Source organism: Chrysoperla carnea, chromosome 5 (assembly GCF_905475395.1).
Source record: "Chrysoperla carnea chromosome 5, inChrCarn1.1, whole genome shotgun sequence".
NCBI classification, from domain to species: Eukaryota; Metazoa; Arthropoda; class Insecta; order Neuroptera; family Chrysopidae; genus Chrysoperla; species Chrysoperla carnea.
The window spans coordinates 25,055,597-25,068,587 of record NC_058341.1 but is presented as its reverse complement, the minus strand read 5'-3'; the positions used below and the strand labels follow the sequence as shown (position 1 = coordinate 25,068,587).

Here is a 12,991-nt window from a genome sequence, read left to right as displayed (position 1 = left end):
TCAATAAATTGGAATGTTTCCTTCAAATTTTTGTATAAATCAATTATTTTATGAACGTTTGTTTTTACAACATCTACATTGAGGTCACACGCATATTTTTCACGCTCAAAGGCTCATTACGTAACTTCAGAGTGAAAAAAAACATCGCTTCAAGTCAAAGGTGTTGGACTTCGTATTGTTTGAACAAATTATAACTCTTATTTTTTCTCTAAACGAGAAAAAAAATCGGTTGGAAAATTAGCAATACCAAAAAATAAAACAGATGGGAATTAGCCTTCCTAAACTTTCGAGCGTCTGTTATGTTCGTTTAAATGTTACTAAATCAATATGTGTTTTTATACCCTATGTATATGAAATATATTAGAGTAGGTTGAAAATTAGGTAACATCAAAGAGTGAGTCTATTATTAATTTCATCAAAACAATTCGATAATTGAACTATAAAGGATTTTAGCTCATACTGTCGATTTTTCTAAAAAGCGTTTTGGCAATATTCACAAAAATATTCTTTTTCATGCGAAAGTTCAAAACCCTGTATCTAGAACCTTTCCTGGATATACGTGTATTGATATATATACGTCTAGATCTACGCATCAAAATTGCTCAATAAATATTAAGTTTTGTAATTTTTCAACGTTTTATTATTATTCATAAAAAAAATTATAAAATTTTATAGTATTTATTTATGGAAAAATAATAACGATGATTGATTTTACATGATTTTACATAAAGGTTATGTAAAATTATCCTCACTATTATAATAAAATTAGATTTTTTTCATAGCTTTAGCCTTGTTGCATGCATCATTGGTAATAATATTACTTGTAGAGACCTAAATAGTTGTAATTTCAAGTAAACATATTTTATAAATCACAAACATCATTTTAAGTTAAATTTATCTTTACAGAAATAACTTTTCTACAAAAATAACTGTTTGGAAATGTAGCCTTAATGGCCCAAGATTCAAGGCTAAATTAGTTCTGTCATTTTTATGCACAGAAGAATTAACTGATACAGTAAATAACATAAACCTCGATAACGTATAACCCTTTATAAATGAACAAATTTGGTTGTTCCCTTCTCCTCAGAGCCTAAAGACTCTTTTACTTAAAGTACAAAGCCTCTATAACTTAAATGAATAATTCGAATAATTTCGGCATTGGACATTACTTTCAATGTAGGTAGGTGCAGGATTTAGTAGCCAGTCTCCAATCAGAAAAATAATAGTTTGTGATTTTAAGACTTAATTCTTCATGTAAGTAAATTTTCAGCCACTCTGAAATCAGTTTCCTCATAAGACAAAACCGACATATTTAGCGTTGTGGAGTATAGTTAACCCTCCCCACTACCGTTGATTTCACATCGACTATATATATTTTTTTTTAAATATCTGTCGATAAAAATCGGTTCAAACCTTTTTGGAATCAGTTCAAATTTGAGTCAGGCGCTACCTCTTTGTTGAAATGACTCATTAAAACTACGCTTGGTGGCAGATCTAATAAGAACCGGAGTGATAAATAAATTACGGTTTTTTTTTTTTTTTTTTTTTGATTTTGGGGGAATATGACTGGTACTGATTTTGTTTTTAATATTATAACAATGGTATATTACACCTAAACTTTTAAATGATTTAAAAAGAATCTAACAAAAGAATATTTTCCTCCATTTAGATATCTAATTATGGAAAAATCTAATTAAACTAACAAAGTAAATCGCTTTAACAAATAATACAATACTAAATTTAAAAAAATTACCATTTGTTATATCAAAAGGTTTTTATTAATTGTCAAATTCATGTGGTTTTTTATCCTACTGTTTTCATTATTTAAAATGATTAACACAAAGGAAAATTTTTCTATTCTTTACATTTAAGAGTGACAAAATTTTTGCTGTCTTATTTTTAATAAAAATTATTTTTTTATTACGTTTAGGACTAGGGAATAATTGTGTATTTATTTGCGAGACTTGTCAAAGAAATTTTTATACCATGTATGTATGTAATATCTATCGAGGTATATTAAGTTTAGTCCCAAGTTTGTAAAGCTCAAAAATATTGATGCTACGATAAAAATTATGGTATATGTGGTTATAAAATCCCCTAATTAGTCCATTATCAGTTCTCTGTCTGTCCGTCTGACAATACAATAACTCAAAAACGAAAAGAGATGTCAGGCTGAAATTTTTACAGCGTGCCAAGGACGTAAATGAGCAGCATAGGTCAAGGCTCCGTAAGACCCATCTTGTAAACCAATAGAGATAGAACAAAAGTTTATATGTGAAAAATGTTCCTTATAAAAAAATACAACTTTTCTTTGAAACATTTTTTCGTAAACGTCGCTGTTTACTCGTGAGGGCACAAATTAGGAGCAATTTTATAGTATGTATTATATGGGAATATTAATTATGTATGTGTGACATATTTCAACAACTAACTCAGTAAATTGTCTGTTTTCACTAGTTTTAACATCTATATTTAATATTTTTTTAAATTGCATATTAAAGCCTATAAATTTTAAGATTGTTCTGGAAAGTGGGAGTACAATTTACTAAAAACTATTATCTATGATCTTTTTCAGAAATAATTTGTTTAATGAAATTTCTAGTACCTACATCATAACTTTAATTATGTCTAGACAAATTGACAAATTATGAAATGAATAATTTTAAGTTGACTTATAACAATTATTTGTTATGTATTGCGTAAATTTAATTACTTATCAATAAATAATATTTATTATTATACCAAAAACGATTTTTAAAAAAATATTTTGTTTTATTCTTTTAAATATTTTTAAAGAGAAAGTTATAATTTATGAATAATAATTATTAATATTTTTATTTATAAGTTCCATTGAAATAGAAAAGAAACATAAAATTATATTACATAAATTTCTTGTTTAATAAACAGAAAAACCCTGAATTTTGAACTAATATTCAAGAAACCTTGCTAAATATTTTAATTTCAAACTGTTTAAACATCTTAATACTCATTAATGAAAAAGAATGATAAATGGGTAGTAAATTTGGCAGGCGTATTTAAATTCAAAAATTTTTACGGTTTCGATTGTTTCGAACATAAAATATTAAAAATCGTATCGCTGCGTTAGCTAAATTTTTAATTTATCAAGAATTTTTTTTCGAAAATTAAGCGTCTAGGGAAAAAATCAAAAGAGTACGTTTTTGCTTAAAATTGATAAAACACAAAAAACATACAAATATTTTTATCTTGAAAAAATTCAAAATTTTGTACTTTATGCATCCCTCCTCCCCTTGTTTATCGGTCGATTTTTCTCATTAACGAACTTGACCTTCCAAATACCAAAACCCTTCTAGATACCAAGTTTTATTCAAATCGGACTTAAATTGCGACCGTTAGAGAGTGTATAGAAATTTAAAGAAATTTTTTCAAAATTTCATCGTCAGTATAAAGGTAATAGCTCCATTTCATTCGGCAATTCGCTAAAATAGAAATGTCAGCGGTGGAAGACATGTCTATCTATTGTTGGCGTTGGTTTTTAACTTTGAACTTAAAATGGTCTAAAATAGTTGTTTGTCTGCCAGTGTCCTTGTCTTAAACATTATAATACAAATATAAATTCAGTAATGTGTGAAACAAGGACACTGGGAAATAAACATGAAAAAGATACATATTGACGTAGGAGCTATTTGGGTCTGTATGTAGAAAATAATTCTTATAATAATGTAAAATTCTATGTTAAAAAGCGTTGGGTGTCTAAAAATAAACGAAGTAAATCAAATATTTAAACCATTCTTAGGCCTTTATTATCGTCCCCTAAGAGGGTAACTTAGGGGACGATGTCTTCATTAGAAAAAACCATACGAACGATAATTTAGACTGCAATTTTGTACACTCGTTTCTTTTTCGTTGCCCCAGGTACCCATATTATTTACAAAGTACAAGGACATCCATTACATTAAAGTACTGGTTCTTCAGCTCGAACCAATTAATGTGTTATTCACTGAATGCATCAATTTTAATACTTGTAATAATTCATTATTTAATATTCAAGGTTATTGGCAGTGAAAAAAAGGTAAATCATTGAAAAATTGTAAATTTAATTAAAAAATTAATTAATAATAAGGTTTATTAATTGAGTGATGTCAAAAATAATAATGAATAACTCAATTACTTATTATGTTAGTAGAATAGCCAAAGCTCTCATTCAATTACTCGAACTAATCCATGTGTATAAATACAATTGCAAATGATACAATTCTAATATCAAAGGGCAAATGATGGGAGACATAAAAAGTCATACTCACTAAAATCGATACAGGCTTAGGAAAAGTTGTCATATCATAGAAATTTTACAGTTCAAATGTACCATTTTCACGTTTTTAGATGTTTTTTTAGTTGATAGGGGACTGGCTAAAAACATTATAGCTATTTACAAATTTTAATATTCAATATTTATACTTTGTGCTTCGCTTAGTATGAAATATGAATAACCTTGACTTGTTCAACAAAAACTTTTGGAATATTTAAAAAAAAAATATAATTAACAAGAAACTTTTTGAGAGATAAAAACTATTAAAAAATATTTTTATAACAAAAAATTTTGTGTGGTATTTTTTGAGATAATAATTTATTATTAATTAATAAAATATATAGTTTTGTTTAATCGTTGAATTTTGAATTCATATACATGTAACACGGGTTTACAGTAGCATAATCGATAATAAGTACGACGGGTTGAGAAAGATTTCCTTTTCCTTCGAAACTTCTTTTCTCTAGCCAAAAAATAATTTTAATATGTTTTGAATACAAGTTAAATAAGAATACAAGTTAATGAATAATTTGTATTATTTTTTGTAGGTACAAAAATAATTCGAACCTACAAATGTCACTTCTTAACGAAAAACCATGAACAATACAAAATAAACAATATGTATAAAAAAATATACATAAAGCATGCAAATTACCACGAGAGGAAAAATATGTTTTAATTTTATTTTAAAAGGTACATGCATGTGTAATTACATAAATTTGTAATTAAAAATTAAATTAAATATATTAAAATAAATTAAAAATTTTACTTTCAAATAGTTATTAAAAACACATACATCATCTACCTTTTTTGTTTTATTCAATAAATTATAATAATTTTAAAAAAAAACAATGTTTATAACGATTAATAAAACAGGTATTACAATTTTTTTTTTTCTTAAAGATTGCAAGTTTTTTTCACTTATATTATTTTAGTATTAAGGATGTATGAGCATGGCAACAATAATTGATTTAAAGGCTCAAAATTTTTTACTCAAAGAATATGTGGTTAAAATTTCAGCTTAGGTATCCATGCAAATTTTTAAGAAAAATATTATTGAAAATCGATATAACAAACAGAATTGCTCTTATAGAAGAATCTCAAAAAACGACATATTTTGCAAGTTTTTGAAAGTAAACATATTAGCAATGACATAGAAAAGAAGAAAACCAAGTATCTCCGTCCATATAAGGGTTGTACGAGCAGGGTAGATTTAGGGTTGAAATTATTTTTATCTTATTTTCAACTTTGAGGGTAAAGTCAGTCAAAGGCACAACAGCACTAAATATCAAAGAAGGAAAAAGTTACCAAGAACCTTAATTTTTCCGGTTTATTCCATTTTTTCTGTTATAATCACCCGATCTATAATGAATATATCACCGTATAGTATTTAAGTACTCATAATATAATTGGTCATTAACTTCTATGTACAAATAATATAATTGACATATTTTTAAATATAATGATAATAATTTGATGTGTAGCATATTGTACTTTTGTCTTACAACAATTACCAGTAGTTTTGTATGCAAAAATACTGTTGTTTGAATAATCTGGAGACAATGCTGGGAAATTTGTTATCATTTTATGAAATACAATATTAAGTAGTTGGTGAAAATATTTATGAAAATATTATGTGAAACACACTATTATATAGAAATATAACTGTTTTTTTAATATATCCGTGTGGATCATTTTGTGGAATAAAGATAATTCCAAATAAAGGTACACATACTGGGAAGACTTCGTAGCTTATTGAATAGAAGATATAAAGAATGACGAATTCAATTCAAGAATTTACTTCATTATGGTCTCATAATGAAAACAACTATCGCTAAAAATGAGTAAATCATGGTACATGAAGCGTGCTTCATGGTACAATATTATAATGTACCATGAGACACACCTTAAAGTATTTTTGATCATTGCCACCGGTTGTACCTGTAGGAGCTTTCTTCAACATGCAGCCATTATAGTTTGTATGGGAATGGCATTGGCACAATGGTTTGAGATTGAAACATTGTAAATATGTTTTTCATACAGGCATCCACTGCTCTGAGCGCACTCACTTATAATCAATGATTTACGTTGAGTACGATTTATAAAACAATATGCAATAGTCATTGGGCAGCTTGTAAATTATCAGAATAATTAATTACTTTACTGTTTTCACAAAACCACATTGCAGTCAGTCTACAGCCTACCTGCGTTCTGATAAAATACCCTCATTTCTATATAAATTCTGCCCAGCAAACAACAGTATTGGGCAAGAAATCACAGAATAATTCAAGGTATATTAGATATTACATCTTTGCTCTATGCTATTTCCTAAAGAAAATACTAATGAAATTATTACTATGTTTACACTTGAACAATACCTATAATAATTTTAAATTAGTGAGTAATTTATTTATTTCTAATTGATATGATGTTGTTACAAAATTGAAAACAATAAAATAAACACCAATTTACGAATGAAGTCAGCAAAAATTTTATTATGTGTGTCAATATAAAATTTAATTAGTTATTTACAAACAAAATTTATAAGTGTTTCAATATTGTCGTACAATTCCTAAACCCCAATTGTAATAAAAGGTGTAATCTCGCAACTGAATCAAGAAATTATTGAAAATAAGACAAATTAAGACAACTTTCTTCTTACTACACGTATTACGGTAGTTGCCTGATGTCGAATTTTCCATATTACGCATAAAAATTGTAAAATTAGACTTGATACCATGACAAAATTTGAAAATTAAATTAAAATTGATTAAAAAACGAAGGAGTTGTCAGCATTCAAAGATTGTTGTCCATCTCTCTTACCAAAACAAAGTTTTATATGTATCTATGGTGATATTGGACAATGACGTATCTGTCTTCTCTATCTTCTACTAACTTCCACTAAACTATATCTTCTTCTTTGCTTAATTAAGTCAAATAGCCAATGCAAGTTTAAGCTACGTCGAAAGAGGGGTCTAGCTACGCCACTGACTCAGGTTCTTGATTTATTGGTATGTGTTTATCGTCTCGTAGTTACGAACGTAAATAATATACAAGTTACCGTAAATATAGTAAATTTCGGCCAGGAAATAGTTTTGTAGATTTGTTCAAAAAGTTGGAAGGAAAAACAGTTTATTTATTTAATTAAAAAATAAATATTTGCAAACAAACCATTAACTTGTGGTTAATTGTGAGAAGATAATTGCAATCAATCGACCATTTCACAATTATTTATCTACAAGCTGGACTTGTACGAAGTGTTATTTTATATTTTAAAAAAAAAGTGTATATAAAAACCAGTTTTTAAGAGTTAATTCTGATACTTAATGAATGTGCTAATATGAAATTATATAAAATATATAAAACGACTCTCTCGTTTACAAGTTATATGTAAATTATTCAAATGAGTATGAGTACAGTTTTTAAAAAATATTTTCAACAAATACAGATTTCTTTTAAAATTAAAAGTTGACTACATTCGAAAATTACACCGTTGATGAGTTAAAAACAACTGTTAAATTTCTAAAGAACATCTAAAAAGTCGTACTTCCGTAATCGTAATTTATCGTGCCAAAATATCGTGAAGTATTTAAAAACTGCTAAAAGACTTTAAATCCCATGCGTGTTTTCATTGTACAACATCAGTATTTCTTATTAGCTGTATGCATAGGTGCCTGTGCTAATTTTCGCTGAAATAATAAAAAGTAGTTAAAGCAGGCAATCAATTTAACAAATAACTTTAAAATGTAAATTTTTTAATGTAATATATCCGAAAAATGTCAAAATATTCAGGCAAGGTCACGTATAAAATTGCACCATTAGTTTACACGAATAATTTGTGAAATTAATACGATTTTCCCACGCAGTCTAGTTAATTTCTTACAATTCAACAATTTGTAGATAATAGTATTGTTTCTTGCAAATGATAATTTGTAAGAAAATTGTGCAAACAAAAATTTCAGTTTTTCTTATACTCTTAGATTCTGTATGTCACAAAAATTATTAGTTATAAGCCTCCATTGCTAGGCAATCCATTTTTTAACATTAATTTTCTAATTGCTCTTTTTACAGATAATATATCTATGATTTATCATGTACCTCGGATCAAAACAATTTATACAAAATTTCACTTGTTTGCAGTGGGATTCTTTCCAACAAACTTGAAACGAGGGCGGTGTCCATTTTCCAAGTGGTGAATTACATGCTGAAGGACCCAGTGGACAGCTGAAGGACCCAAGAACCCCTGGGTACTCATGGTTAAGTGGTAAGTTTCATGTTTAAGCTTTTTATCTGAGATTCCAAACCTGAGAAAAGTTACTTGATAGATAAAAAAGTGATCAATTTTTTTATCGACTTTAAATAATGTGCAAAAAGCGACCTCAAGTTCTTTTAATAAGTTGATCACTTACGGGTTAACTAACGATGGTGAGCTCTTGAGGAGTATACAATTTTTCACAATATACATTTCCACATATACAATTTTTCTTATAAGATTGCTACTCTTATGTGCCCACATTAGAAACTAAGCCTAAGCTTTATCAAAATTTCATTCAAAATTATTTTCACTCTCGATTTTGAATGAATTTTTTCTTGCATTGTAATCAACAATAACGGATTCTAATTTTTAGATAACTTTGTCAAGGAAATAAAATGCATAATGTTCTAAATGAATTATAAAAGCGATTATTTTTCTTTTTTGTGTTTTCAATTCATTTCGAATGTGGTATAAAATGGTTGTGGCAGGCGATTATAACATTTTCACACGTGTTAATAAAATATGTAAAATATTTTCTTTTTTTTTAAGCATTAAAATAAAATAAAAGACATTTATACCTATAAAATGTTTGCATAAAATACTAAATAAGTATCTATACTTGTACATATTTAAATACAAAGTAGCCCAAAAGTCATCACTCGATTTTAAAGATATAATACCTTTGTAAGAAGTACAGGTAATAATAGAGAATTACAAATTGATTCACAAGTTGTATTATTGATATATTTATGTATATTTATTTTATTTCTACTCTATTTGTAAGGACTTGTTGCTTATATACTTGACATCTCAGTTCAATTGATAGTAGTACATAGAAGTTTAAATTTTATTGATTTTATTTTTAAAAACAAGTGAAAACAAACAATTGACTGACTTAATTGTTGAAATACCCCGTATAGAAACTGTTGAGGGTCATTGATTTGGTTTTCGAAAATTTTCGAAAGTATTTTCTAGAATTTTTCTTTCGTTTTTCGAGAATGTTTCGCAAGACTATTAGTTGAAGTTACTTGCAAATTTTCAGTTCACTATCTTTTATAGTTTTGGAGAAAATAGACAACAAAGTTTTGTCTTAATTTGCACCTTCATGGAGAACAGTGGCGTTTACAAAACAATTTTCAAACTAAAGTTGTTTATTTTTTGATAAGGAACGTTTAAACTTTACATTTAAACTTTTTGTTCTGTCTCCAACGCTTTGCAAACCCCAATTGATCTGTGAAATCGACTAATTATGTGATTTTATGAGCACCTATACCAAAATTTTGTTCGTATAATCAAAATTTTTAAGCTTTACAAACTTGGGACTAAACTTAGTATACCTTTGATATATTTTACATATATACAAGATATATTGAGTTTTTGTTTTTATCTTATCACATATCTGTTCAACTGAGAAAATCGTTTAGATTAACTTATGTAATTTACAGTTGAGAATTTTATGTACTTCATCTAAGAATGATCATTTGATCATTAGTAACAGGTGCCGGCCATATGGTTTTCGATAGCTTTTCATTAGGTTTTCACAAAGATAAACACCGGAATAGTTCTGTACGATGTTTGAAGGTGGATAACTGTTAGTACATAGGTATATATTCTTAAACAGCTACTTGTAAAATGAGATAAGGCTGATTACTTTTGTATGAACTTGTATTTAAGTATTAGTAAATAAACATCATAATATTACTGAAAGGTTTCCTATCGTACACTCTTCATCCGTTGAAAATATCTATTCTATAGGTATACACATAATAATACTTAATCTTGTGTTGCTACATTCCCGGAGAATGAAGAAGCAGGGGATATTGAACTTTTTATAAAATATATACATATTACATACATTCATATAACTCTACACATATGAATTTTATATAAAAAAAAAAGAAAGAACCATTCTTGAAAAAAAAAAATAGAAAATTATACAATCATGTATTATAATCACCTTGAACGTCCATTGTACGAGGTCTAAGATTCAAATATATTTCCGAAACCAGGAAATACAAATTTTACATGAATCTATATCTATATCTTTGACTCTTTGAGAACTATTTTAAAACTTGAAAATCTATAATTGTTCTTGAAAAATTTTGTATAGGAGGCTAAAAGTAACTATGTTGATTTTTTAACAGGTTTTTTTTAAATTTCCTTTATAATAATTTTAGATAATATTTGAAATTAAATTAATGATTTAACCAAAAAATATACTAGGCATATTTATTATATTATTACTTAATTATATTAAAACCACATATACATATATTTGTCAATAAAATTACTAAATACAATGACGTCATCTTTGTAATAAATTAACCATTGATTTATTGTGAATTTTGCATATCTATGAATTGCTTTTAAACAAATATATATAATAAAAATTGTTGTTTCTTGACAGGCTTGATTATAGGTTGACATTTTTGTATCAAATTTTCAACTTTGATGATGAATTTTGTTATAATTTGTTAAATATATTCGATATTTGGCTTATTTATCGAAATACCGAAGACTGAATAGTTAAACCAAAATTTTCAAAAACCGATAATTCGAAAACTATGGCAGAAGTCCGAATTTTATGTCATAATTAACAATCAAAATTGAAAAAATAATTTAAAAAAAAAAATTATACAAAAAATGTCTTTAACACTGATTTTATCTTTAAGGTAGCAGCACCAAGGAAATTTTAGATTTAAGGTTGGAATTATTTGTACCTTATTTTCAACTTTGATGATGAAATTTGTTATATCTTCACGTTAAAACCAATGTTAAAGATGCCTACTTTTGAAGTCATTTATTTATTTAAAAATATCGGGCAACACCCCCCTCCCCTCTAAAATATCCAGAATTGATTTAGTAGTCCAACTTCATATTTAAAAAAAATCAAGCCTTTTATCCAAAATTGCCCTGGCGCTCGTACATCCTTAACGAAATTTTAAAAAAAGACTAACTTATAGCTTGAAGTGGATCAGATATCAGATAAATATCGTAGACTCCAGATAGACACTACAAGCAGTCTACAATAATCCCGTGCATTTTTCATGTCACTCTTTAGGATTCTTGTATAGGATTGTCATTGAAAAAACTATTTTGACAATATTTGTAACAACTTATTCAGTTTATAATGAATCAAGGTATCAATGCCATTTTCTCAGCACAAATTATAAACTACGGTGTATTTTTCCCATTTGTAAAAATTTTTTAACCTCGGTACAAAAAAATTAATGATCACCTTGCAATGTAAAGATATAGACAGGGTCGAGGTCTACAGCTTCGATATCAAAAATTGACTTATTTAGTATATCTACTACGGAAATAACAAACTGTAGGGTTAACCAGATGTGAGAAGATAATTTTTTTTGTATAAAAACAATATGTAATCATTTTTAACCATGAAATACAACGGTCAGTCACGATTTTTAAACGATTAACTGAATCGAGCCATATTATATTTTCCTATTCAGTTAAGTCAAAGGTTATGGTAATTGTTTTTTTTTTTACCAAAATCTTATTTTGTTTATATATTGTAATTCATATTTTTATGCTCCAATTATTCATGCGTTGATTCTAATTTCATTTTTCAGAGATAAAATTACATCATACATCCATATACAAAATACAATTTTAATACTACTACTTGACAGCTTTGAATTTCTTCGACTTTTAGATCAATCTGCCAGAATTTTGTCTTCGACTAAATCATCTGGGTCTTTCTACCGCGGTCTTTTTTCAGAAAAATCATCTGCCATTTAGACTGTGACTGTGCCACAAAACAGTGGCACTGCGTGATGAAAGGGAAGAGAAGGATAACAAAAAGAAACGATAGTTTGCGTGACGTATTTTATGAAAGCCCATTATTTGTAAATTTTGATTGAATTTGAAAACCATGAAATCTCTATGTCATATCGCTTCCTCTCTCTCCAGGCCGCTACCTCATAAGACATATTTAAAGCTATAACAGTTATAAACAGCCTTCTCCTACACATTGTAGTTTATATCGTACTATTTCTTAGACTTAGGCCATTATCTTTTGACTAGTAATAAATCGATGGGGGCTCAAGTCAATACAATAAGTATATCTATTTTAGATTAAATTGAATGTACCTAAGCGAAATCTATTAATGGTATATCTATAAAAATGTACCATAAATTTGGAAAACTACTGTAATTTTCTAAAGAATTAATTTTGATTTTGACATTTATAAATGTTATTATATCATTATTATAAAATTTTGGATAATTAAAAAGACAACATAATTTATTAATATCAAAATATATTGTCCATCAGTTTTTAAAAATAATTAAATTCAAATTTTAAAATTTTATGATTTGCGTGATAGCTTATAAAACAATTCATAATTTTTACTCATTTGCAAAAAAAAGTTGCATGTCGTATTATGACTGATTATGATTATTTTAATAATATTTGCCGACATAATAAA

General features: G+C 27.1%; 1 protein-coding gene and 1 long non-coding RNA gene across 4 annotated transcripts in view; one reads left to right on the top strand and one right to left on the bottom strand.

Annotated features, from left to right (window-relative positions):
• Positions 1-12,991, top strand: part of LOC123300367 — a 91,047-nt gene that overhangs the window by 29,899 nt on the left and 48,157 nt on the right. Inside the window, exon 3 of the long non-coding RNA XR_006535382.1 lies at positions 8,429-8,552. This is a non-coding gene — a long non-coding RNA (uncharacterized LOC123300367). The remainder of the gene's footprint in view (positions 1-8,428; positions 8,553-12,991) is intronic.
• Positions 1-12,991, bottom strand: part of LOC123300364 (scavenger receptor class B member 1) — a 98,086-nt gene that overhangs the window by 37,515 nt on the left and 47,580 nt on the right. The window lies entirely within an intron of this gene.